The sequence below is a fragment of the Chenopodium quinoa genome, unplaced genomic scaffold (assembly GCF_001683475.1).
Source record: "Chenopodium quinoa cultivar QQ74 unplaced genomic scaffold, ASM168347v1, whole genome shotgun sequence".
Lineage (NCBI taxonomy): Eukaryota > Viridiplantae > Streptophyta > Magnoliopsida > Caryophyllales > Amaranthaceae > Chenopodium > Chenopodium quinoa.
In genome coordinates this window covers 433,082-442,482 of record NW_018742681.1, presented here as the reverse complement: position 1 = coordinate 442,482, position 9,401 = coordinate 433,082, and the positions used below count along the sequence as shown (strand labels likewise).

Sequence of the window (9,401 nt, the reverse complement as noted above, 5' to 3'; positions counted from 1 at the left end):
TCGCAGGGATGTTCATGGCGAAGTTGGAGGTGAATAAGTAAGCAAGCGTCTTGAAGTTATTTACACAACCAGTCGGCAGGTTGCCGAACCATTGTTGTGCGATTCCTTTGAGAGTCACTGGGAAACACTTGCACCAAGTGGGATCATCCAACCCTTGAAGGTACATCAGGTTGGTGAATGCCATCAGATGGTCTTCTGGGTTAGTAGTGCCGTCATAGGCGCCTACTAGTACTTTTTTCACTTTGGCCGGCTGAGCGGCTTCAGTAATTTCCTTGGAGAAGGCCGACGGCTGTTCACCAAGTCTAAGCAACCGTAGCTGCCAGTCCATAGGTTGGACAGTTTTTGCTGCATGTCCACCAAACGGAGGTGGCTGTAAAAAATATTGTTGTTGCGGTACAAACGGTAAGTTTGGTACCGCCTGGTCGCTATGAAAGCCGGACTGACGGGAGGTGCCGCCTGACTGACTATCATGATACGACTGAGTATGCCTCAACGAGGTATTTCGCAGACTGTCTTGGAAGTTTGAAGTAGAGGCCGACTCTGACAATCGGTCACTCTTCTTGTGCTCTAGCAGTAGCCGAGCGTCTGTGTATGTTTTCCTCGACCCGTCCGCCTGAATATGACGAACAGGTTTCCTATTTCCTGGAGTAGGAAAACGGTATTTTGTGAAATCAAGGGCAGGTGGCTCCCACTTCCTAGATTTAGGATGAGGGGTCGCCTCTCGCCCTTGAACTGGATTCCTCTTCCGTGAAGTGGAGGGTTTCTTAGCCGACTGCTCCTTGTCCAGAGCAGGCGGCTTCTTGTTGATCAACTCTTGAATTTCTCCCTTGAAGTCCCTTATGAAGTTCATGAGTTCGTTCCTTGTGATGGGAGCAGACCCATCAGTCGGCTGCTGCCGAACAGGCGGTGCGCCTGCTGGCTCGCTTCCAGTTTGAAGATGTTCCCGTTCCCTCCTTTCGGTATGACGGGTACGTCGGGCCCTTAGGGTCCCGTCTGAAGCTGTGTGAGCTGCAACTTCAAATTCATTCTCAGTATCGTGGTCCGACTGAACTAGAGGGTCGTCCAGGGGACGTCTCTCTTCAGGAGCCGGTACAAACGTGGATGCCATCTCAGAAGTACTCTCCCCACAGACGGCGCCAAGATGTTTATGGGTTTTCTGATGTCCTGCGGGAGACTTACAATTCCGAGACTGGAACCGGACGCCTGTACCTACAAAACAAACGGATGCTCCAGATGATTGGAGATCCGCCTCCGACGGTCAAGTTAGTACTTGATTAAGGAGTAATTAATGCGGAAATTAAAGTGATTGGGTCTCTCTAGGTGAGAGTGTTTAATGTGTGTAATCTGCGTTTTTAGCGTAATCTCTCTTAATGAGGATTAAGGGAGGTATTTATAACCTCGGGAAACGTGTCAATCTAGGTTTAGGTTAACCTTGGGCTGATTGGGCTTCCCTGAGAATTTGGGCCTAGGTGACCGGTTATCCCAGGTGTCATGGGAAGGACACGTGTCGTGTCGTAATTGGTCCATAGTGGACGGATCATTGCTTGACACGTGGCAGGCTCCTTTTGGCCCATGTGACGGACACATGGCGGAATCTGATTGGTCCACTTGTCAGATGGTGATTGGTGGGGAAAAATCCCCTAATCATGTATCATCATGTGTGTTGAATGAGTTCATCAGAACCAAAGGCACTTTGGATCCATACTTGCTGTTAAGGCTCTGTGTATCATCAAAAAGAGGGTAAGAGCCAAAAAGAATCATAATATAAAAAAAAAAGCAGAATGCAGTACCTCAATTTGCTTAACTATAAGGTTATGGAAAGTCAGGCAATTACGAACTTCGATGACAGACCTGCACCAGATTAAAAAAACAAAAGTTAGTATTCAAAGTTATGCTCACACACCAAGAAGCTCGAGACCACATTTAATGACTGAGACAGAATTTTCTGCTTAGTAAAATCAGCAAATGTACCCTTCAACATATTCTGAAATACAAACATTTACAAAGTAAAAGAGGTAGTTTGATAAACTGAAGAAAACATTGTCAATAAATAAGATTGGATCCAAATGATAGTAAATTTGAAACTCAATCTTCCAACCACGCAAGATCTAACATTGTACTTTTGGCACTTGCTATGGATTTTGTAGTCTAGAACATTTTTGCATTATTGTAAGTCCATTGTTCCTTAAAACAAAAACCTCCTTTACCACTATATTAGTGGATAAAAAAGTCTGATCAGTCTTAAAGTTAGCTTTGAATCAGCCAAATACTATAGATTATTAATGCATCATGATCACAAGTCACATTAGAACTTGATTGGCTATTACATTATGATAAATTATGGTTCAACTTCCTAGCTTGTTCAAATATCATACTTCTAATATTGAAAACGTATAAAATATCGATACTTAGGTCATGTATTAACATAACAGCACATATGAAATTTACAAGCAAAATCACTACAATCATACGATCCAACCAATAAACTAAATGTGTCAGATCTTAAAATCATAAATCAACGATCAAAAGTACAAAATTCAACTAAATAGTAGCAAAACCAAATTTCATGATCTACGTTAAAACGACATACTTAGGACCAGACCTCCAAATGCATGATATAATACAAAAGGAGCGAATTGTGGGAGTATGTACACCGGCCAAAAACTACTCATCAGACAAAAAGCTCAGCATTCAGCAACAAACAATATCCAATGAACAATTAATGAATTACAATTCATCACCTAATACAAAACCAAATTGAACCACCCCTTACGTCCTTACCTAGTCATCCCTGGAAAGGAAGAAACACTCAAGAACAAAGCTTGAAGGGTTGAAGCTTGACAATCCAGTACAATCTATCTTATATTCTTAGTAGTCAGTACATAAATCTACAAAATTAACACCACGAAACCAGCTGAAAGTTCCACCCAGCATACATACCAGTAGTTGATAGCAAATTCAGCAACACACATTTCTCACTTATCTAGACAATCCACGTCTTTTTCCTAAGGCAAATATGGGTACTCTAAAACACAATTACCATGTTTTACATTCACATTATCAACCCCAACTTGACACCACAAAAAAAGTTGTAATTCGAGTATTCGTATTCCATCCATCAATCATAGTTGAGAGCACTCTAGTAAAACAAATTTCTTACCTTTCTAATAAACAACATAAATCAATATTCCCAAATTACAACACAACACAGTTATATCAAATTCAAATTCCTAAAACCCTAACAAACCAAAACAAAAGGGAATTACCAAAAATCATTAAAAATCACTAAAATCAGAAAGAGATAAAAAAGAATAGAAAAATAACCATGAAAAAATGAAGAAGAAGATAGCACAAGTAGTGGACCCACCAACTTTAAGTAAGATCAACCCAATTCGTATTCCACCCATCAATTGCAAGTTGTAACAATTGCAATTGCATAATCAAATCAAAGATTGCATATCTTACCAGAAAACCCGATTACACCGTCGTCTTTGCAAAATCAATTTACATTGACATTGTAAGAAGAACTAAACCCTAAAATTGAGTTCATGAAACTTGAAATTGATCGCATTTAAGACAAAGAAAGTCTCAATTCAAGCAATAATGATGATGGAATAGAGAGGAGAAAAAAAAGGAGAAAAAATTTGAGGATTTACCTCCGGCCAATAACTTATCTGAGCAATAATCAAACGGAACTCTATAATCCAGCAGAAAAATCATAAAAGGTTAGAACGATTTAGGAGATTGCGAGATGAAGAAGATAACCAAATGGATGAAGAAGATGGAGAAATGGAGAAAATGGGAAAATGGTGATGAGAAATTGAGAATGGGGAAAATGGAGAAAAAGGGGAAAGGTACTGTACGTGAGAATTGTGAATAGAGGGAAGCAAATTAAAGAAACGTGTTGTTCAAAATACTGGTGAAAAAAATAGAGGGAAAATGCGCGCTTCATTCTAAATTTTTTCATGATACAACATACCGTTGCAATAGCTCTCATTTTTTTAAAATAGTTAGGCTATTGCAATGGTTCTTTACAGCCGTGGCAATAGCTCTACCTCTAAGAACATTAGTGTTAAATTGGAGGCAATAGCCTACTCTATTGCAACGGCAATTAGAATACCGTTGTATTAGCCTTTATTAGGCCGTTGCATTTGGTCAAAAATGTAGTAGTGCCTCTCCCTTGAGGATAGGGAGGCAGTTAGAGGAGTCGGCACCCTAAACCTGGACGACATCCTCGCTCTTCTCGCAGAGGTATACTTGTAAAATTTTTACTTCTTGTTTGCACAACCTTTGAGCCGCCTGTTATTGACGTCTTCTCTTTGGCTAAATGCAGTCTATGCTGCGAGTACATGGTCTTCGCAGGCCTATTAATGATTAGACCAAAGAGGTAAAGTCTGCGAAAGCTCGAGCCGCCTCTGCTCTAGACACAGTTATATTTCAGATTTCTGAAAATGAACTTCTGACCACTGACATAGTGTATTATCAGGCGACTGCCAATTTGCAGGTCAAATCTGATTTGGAGGCGGCTTAAAAGCGGATCTTAGAGCTGGAGGCGTCCGTGAAAGACCTCAAGGCTAAGCTCGAGCCCCTCAAGGAGGCGGACAAGGAAGTAGACGCACTCCGCACCCGGGTGGACAGGCTCAAGGTCCGCCTGCAAAACCAGGAAGTCCAACTCGCCAAAAAGTATAATTCAAGGGCTGAGGAGGAGAAGGCGGGCTTGGTCAAAGACATGATGGACGACTGCAATGCCATCATGAAGATGACTTGGGGGGCTCTCTTCCCAGAGACCAGCTACGAGAGCTGGGAGCGTCAGTTCGCCGGCTCCTCCAAAGAGTATAATGATCGGATCATGAACCAAGCCCAAGAGGGTGAGGAAGAGGAGGAAGAGGAGTCGTCAGATTCTGCCTCAGATGAGTCGGACCAAGAGGAGGAGGAGGCGAATGCTGAAGAGGAGAAAGAGCCGACTGGGGAACAGAAGGATGTGGCTCCTGATAATGAAAAGCCTCCTCCAAAAGCTTAAGTCCCTGGGTGATTTTTCTGCGGTCGAATGGCCATGTATCTCTTCTTCGGCCTGCGTGCCGCGTGTTTTCTTGTAACTTTTACCGACCAAGGGGTAGGGTTTATTAACATTTCTCATTGTTGTACCGGTCAACAATTTTTGTCGGCCATAAGGCCGACTGCATTTATGAATCATCTGGTCAATTGGCAGGACACCATTCCTTTCAATCTCCCACTTATCCTTCCGGACAAGTGTGGAATTTGTGTATAGCCCTTTTCCTATATCGCTTAATGTCTCTTCATGAACTATAAGATAAGATTTTTCGTCATCCTTATTACGTCCAAAAATTGTTTCTCGATTCCCGAGTTTGACTGTCAATAAACGGATGATTTCTAAAATCCATTTGAGCACGGCCATGCATTTTCACAGTCTTGCTCTTCGAGAGGCCTTGTAAACAACAAAGACACGTTCTCTATTGTTAATAGGGGGACATTCCCAGTCTTGTACTGTAAGCTTCCATTACTAAGAGGACCTAGTCGCCTGAGTGTTGTCGTTATAATCCCCATTTACAGCAGACGTTTAACAACATCAAAACGACTAGTACTCAAATAAGAGAACTTGCAATACTCATGGTCGAGGAAAAAGGTTCCGATAGCTATAATGAGAAATATACTTATGACGATTTGATATTTCTTAAAGTATTCTCATATCCGGTATAGTTCCAAACTTGTACTTGTGCAAATGATTTATGCCTATCATATCCTTGTAGCACAAGAAACGGTGCTATAAATCATACTACACACTAATCTCAAGTGGTCATTAATCTTCCATCGTTTAAATGACCTCGAATAAGGATAGTTTTCGATTAAAATATTCAATGTTCACTTAAACAGGTGTTTCTTTATCCAAGAAATGGTCTTGATACCCTGTTTTGAATATTCTCAAAATTGAATAGACTCATTATTTAATTCTAAACCACAATTAAATAGATATGGAGTAATCATAAATTTGCAGAAAATTTAATTGCTCCAAAATTGAGTGGTTCAACATAGTGTTTTACATTAAGCCATCGAGTTTAATTAAAACATCTATACAGGGAAATCAAAGCCAATCTCTAATATGCTTGATTCCCATTCCCTCAACGTGTTTGTTGTGCTTCACTTGAGACAAAGGTTTAGTCAGAGGATCGGCTACATTGTCGTCCGTTCCAATCTTACAAATTCTGATTTCACCTTTGGATTTCCATTCCCTTATCATGTGAAATCGCTGCTTGACATGTTTGACCTTCTGATGTTCCCTTGGCTCCCTGACCTGAGCAATAGCTCCGTTGTTATCACAATAGAGATCTATTTGACCCTTAATTGAGGGTACAACACCAAGTTCACTAATGAAATTACGAATCCAAACTGAATCCTTAGCTGCTTCCGAAGCTGCCAAGTATTCGGCTTCAGTTGTAGAATCTGCAGTGGTGCTCTGCTTAGCACTCTTCCAACTAAACGCTCCTCTATTAAAGCAGAATATGTATCCCGACTGCGACTTAGAGTCGTCTCTGTCAGTCTGGAAGCTCGCGTCAGTATAACCTTCAACAACCAAATCATTACAACCACCATAGACTAGGAATTTATCTTTGTTCCTTTTCTGGTACTTTAGGATATTCTTGGCCGCAGTCCAATGCGCCTCTTCTGGGACTGATTGGTATCGGCTCGTAGCACTCAAGGCATACAATACATCTGGCCTAGTACATATCATGACATACATGATCGATCCAATAAGCGAAGCATATGGAATCTGACTCATTCTCTCACGCTCATTAGGCGTCTGTGGACACTATTCTTGCTGATAGTTATGCCATGGGACATGGGTAGGTGCCCTATCTTGGCCCCTTCCATGTTGAATCGTGTCAGTACCTTATCTCTATAAGTACTTTGGCTCAATCCAATCATCCTCTTAGATCTATCCCTATAGATCTTGATGCCCAATATGTACTGTGCCTCTCCCAAGTCCTTCATTGAAAAGCACTTTCCCAGCCAGCCCTTTACGGACTCTAACAGTTTAGTGCTGTTTCCAATGAGTAATATGTCATCGACAATAAGACTAGGAATGTGATGTCACTCCCACTGACCTTCTTGTAGACACAAGATTCATCTGGATTCTTGATAAAATCAAACTTGCTAATGGCTTCATCGAATCGCAGATTCCAACTTCTACTTGCCTGCTTTAGTCCATAAATGGACTTCTTAAGCTTGCATGCCTTCCCGGCATTGCTTGGATCAACAAAACCTTCCGGTTGTGTCATATACACAGTTTCTTCCAAAATCCCATTAAGGACGGCGGTTTTGACATCCATTTGCCATATTTCATAATCGTAATATGCAGCAATTGCTAGGATGATCGGGATGGACTTAAGCATTGCATCTGGTGAAAAGGTTTCATCATAATCAACTCCGTGAATTTGCCTGTAACCTTTTGCCACCAATCTAGCTTTATAAATAGATACATTTCCAGCTTTATCTATTTTCAATTTGAAATTCCATTTGCAACCAATAGGTGTGTAACCTTTGGGCAAATTAACCAAGTCCCAGACTTGATTTTCAGACATGGAGTCTATCTCGGATTTCATGGCCCCTTGCCATTAAGCAGAGTCGGGGCTCGTCATAGCTTGTTTGTATATTGTCGGCTCATCTCCATCCATAACTAGGATGTCTTGATCTTCGGTTAGAACAATACCAAGGTATCTATCTGGTTGAGATCTTGGTCATTGCGACCTACGCAGGGTAATAGGTTGAGCATTTGCATTGTCGGTTTGACTCTGACCAATGTCAACAAATGCTTCTAAAGCACTTTGATTGTCAGTTTTGTCATGTTGACTTTGTTGCTCTACCTCTCGAACTTCGTCGAGTTCGATTTTCCTCCCACTTGTCATTTTGGAAAGGTGTTCCTTCTCCAAAAAGACACCATCACGAGCAAGAAAAACTTTTTTCTTTGATTTATTATAGAAGTAATACCCCTTGGTTTCTTTTGGGTAGCCCACAAAGAAACACTTGTTTGATTTTGGGTGAAGTTTGTCAGAAATTAATCTCTTGACATATGCTTCGCAACCCCAAATCTTAAGAAAAGACAACCTCGGAGGTTTTAATGTTTTTGGTAACTCTAGGAACATGATAGCAATTGTCAAGTTCTAAAACAAGCCCTGAGGGCAAAGACAAACTGAGAGTTCTAACTGATACGACAAACATCCTTGCTCCATTGCCGACCCGAAGCTCGACCTCTCCCTTCTCTAGCCTCCTATTTATCCTTAGTCCCTAGGCATTGGAACAAAGGTGTGAGCCACATCTGGTATTTAATACCCATGATGTTTTGCTAGCCAAGTTTAAGTCTATAACAAAAATACCTGAGGAAGAAGCAACGGTGCCGTTCTTCTTATCTTCCTTGAATATGAGGCAATCCCGCTTCCAATGTCCCTTCTTCTTGCATTAAAAACATTCGCAATCGGATTTAGAAGAGGCTACCTTCTTGTCCTTTCCACTCTTAGGAGCACCCTTGACTTAGGTGGAAAGTTCTTCCTCTTTTTCCCTTTAAAGCTTCTCTTCTTGTCCGAGCGCTTAAATGGCTTGCCTTTCTCACCATGAGCATGTCATGCTTTCCCTCATCTTTGAGGGTTTGGTCGGCCTGCTTCAACATACCATGAAGCTCGGTGAGAGTTTTCTCCATGCTGTGCATATTATAGTTCATCTTGAACTGATCATAGCCTTTGTGCAGCGAGTGGAGAATGATGTTAATTGCCATCTCGGTCGAATACCGAACATCTAGCCTTTCCATGTTCTCAAATAATCCAATCATTTTAATAACATGCGGGCTGACTGCTCTCCTTTCTTGAGCTTGCTCTCAAGGATCTGCCTGTGGTTTTCGAACCTTTCAGTTCGGGCCTACTCTTGAAACATATTCTGAAGTTCAGAAATGATCTCAAAAGCCGTCTCCTTTCCAAAGAAATTCTTTTGAAGGTCCGGAGACATAGTGGCCAACATGATGCACTTGACATCCCGATTGGCACTTTGCCATCGGTTAAGGGCAGCCTAGGTGACCTCCTCATTGGGAGTGTCGGGCATTTCCTCATCAAGGACGTATTCCTTTTGCTCTTGCATGAGAACAATACGCAAATTCCTTTGCTAATCAAGAAAATTTGGCCCACTCAACTTCTCCTTGTCGAGAATTGAGCGTAATAAAAACTTGTTGTTTGAGTTACTTGAAGACATGTTTGTACAATTGAAAGAATTTGAAATGAAAAACCATTCATAAACCAATAAGTTTGAAATCTAAAGCGTTCATGCAAATTTTCAATATTATTGAGCACTTTATCCAGGCATTAACATTAGTCCCTTTCAGGCGAGAATAAAATGATTCC

The 9,401-nt window shown here is 41.3% G+C and overlaps 1 long non-coding RNA gene across 1 annotated transcript; it reads right to left on the bottom strand.

The window, feature by feature from the left end:
- Positions 1 to 1,649: 1,649 nt before the first annotated feature.
- On the bottom strand, positions 1,650 to 4,000 carry LOC110722381. The gene is made up of 3 exons (XR_002511584.1): positions 3,657 to 4,000; positions 1,791 to 1,851; positions 1,650 to 1,719 (listed from the first exon to the last, which is right to left on the bottom strand). It is a non-coding gene; the product is annotated as an uncharacterized LOC110722381 (long non-coding RNA).
- Between the last annotated feature and the right edge of the window lie 5,401 nt (positions 4,001 to 9,401).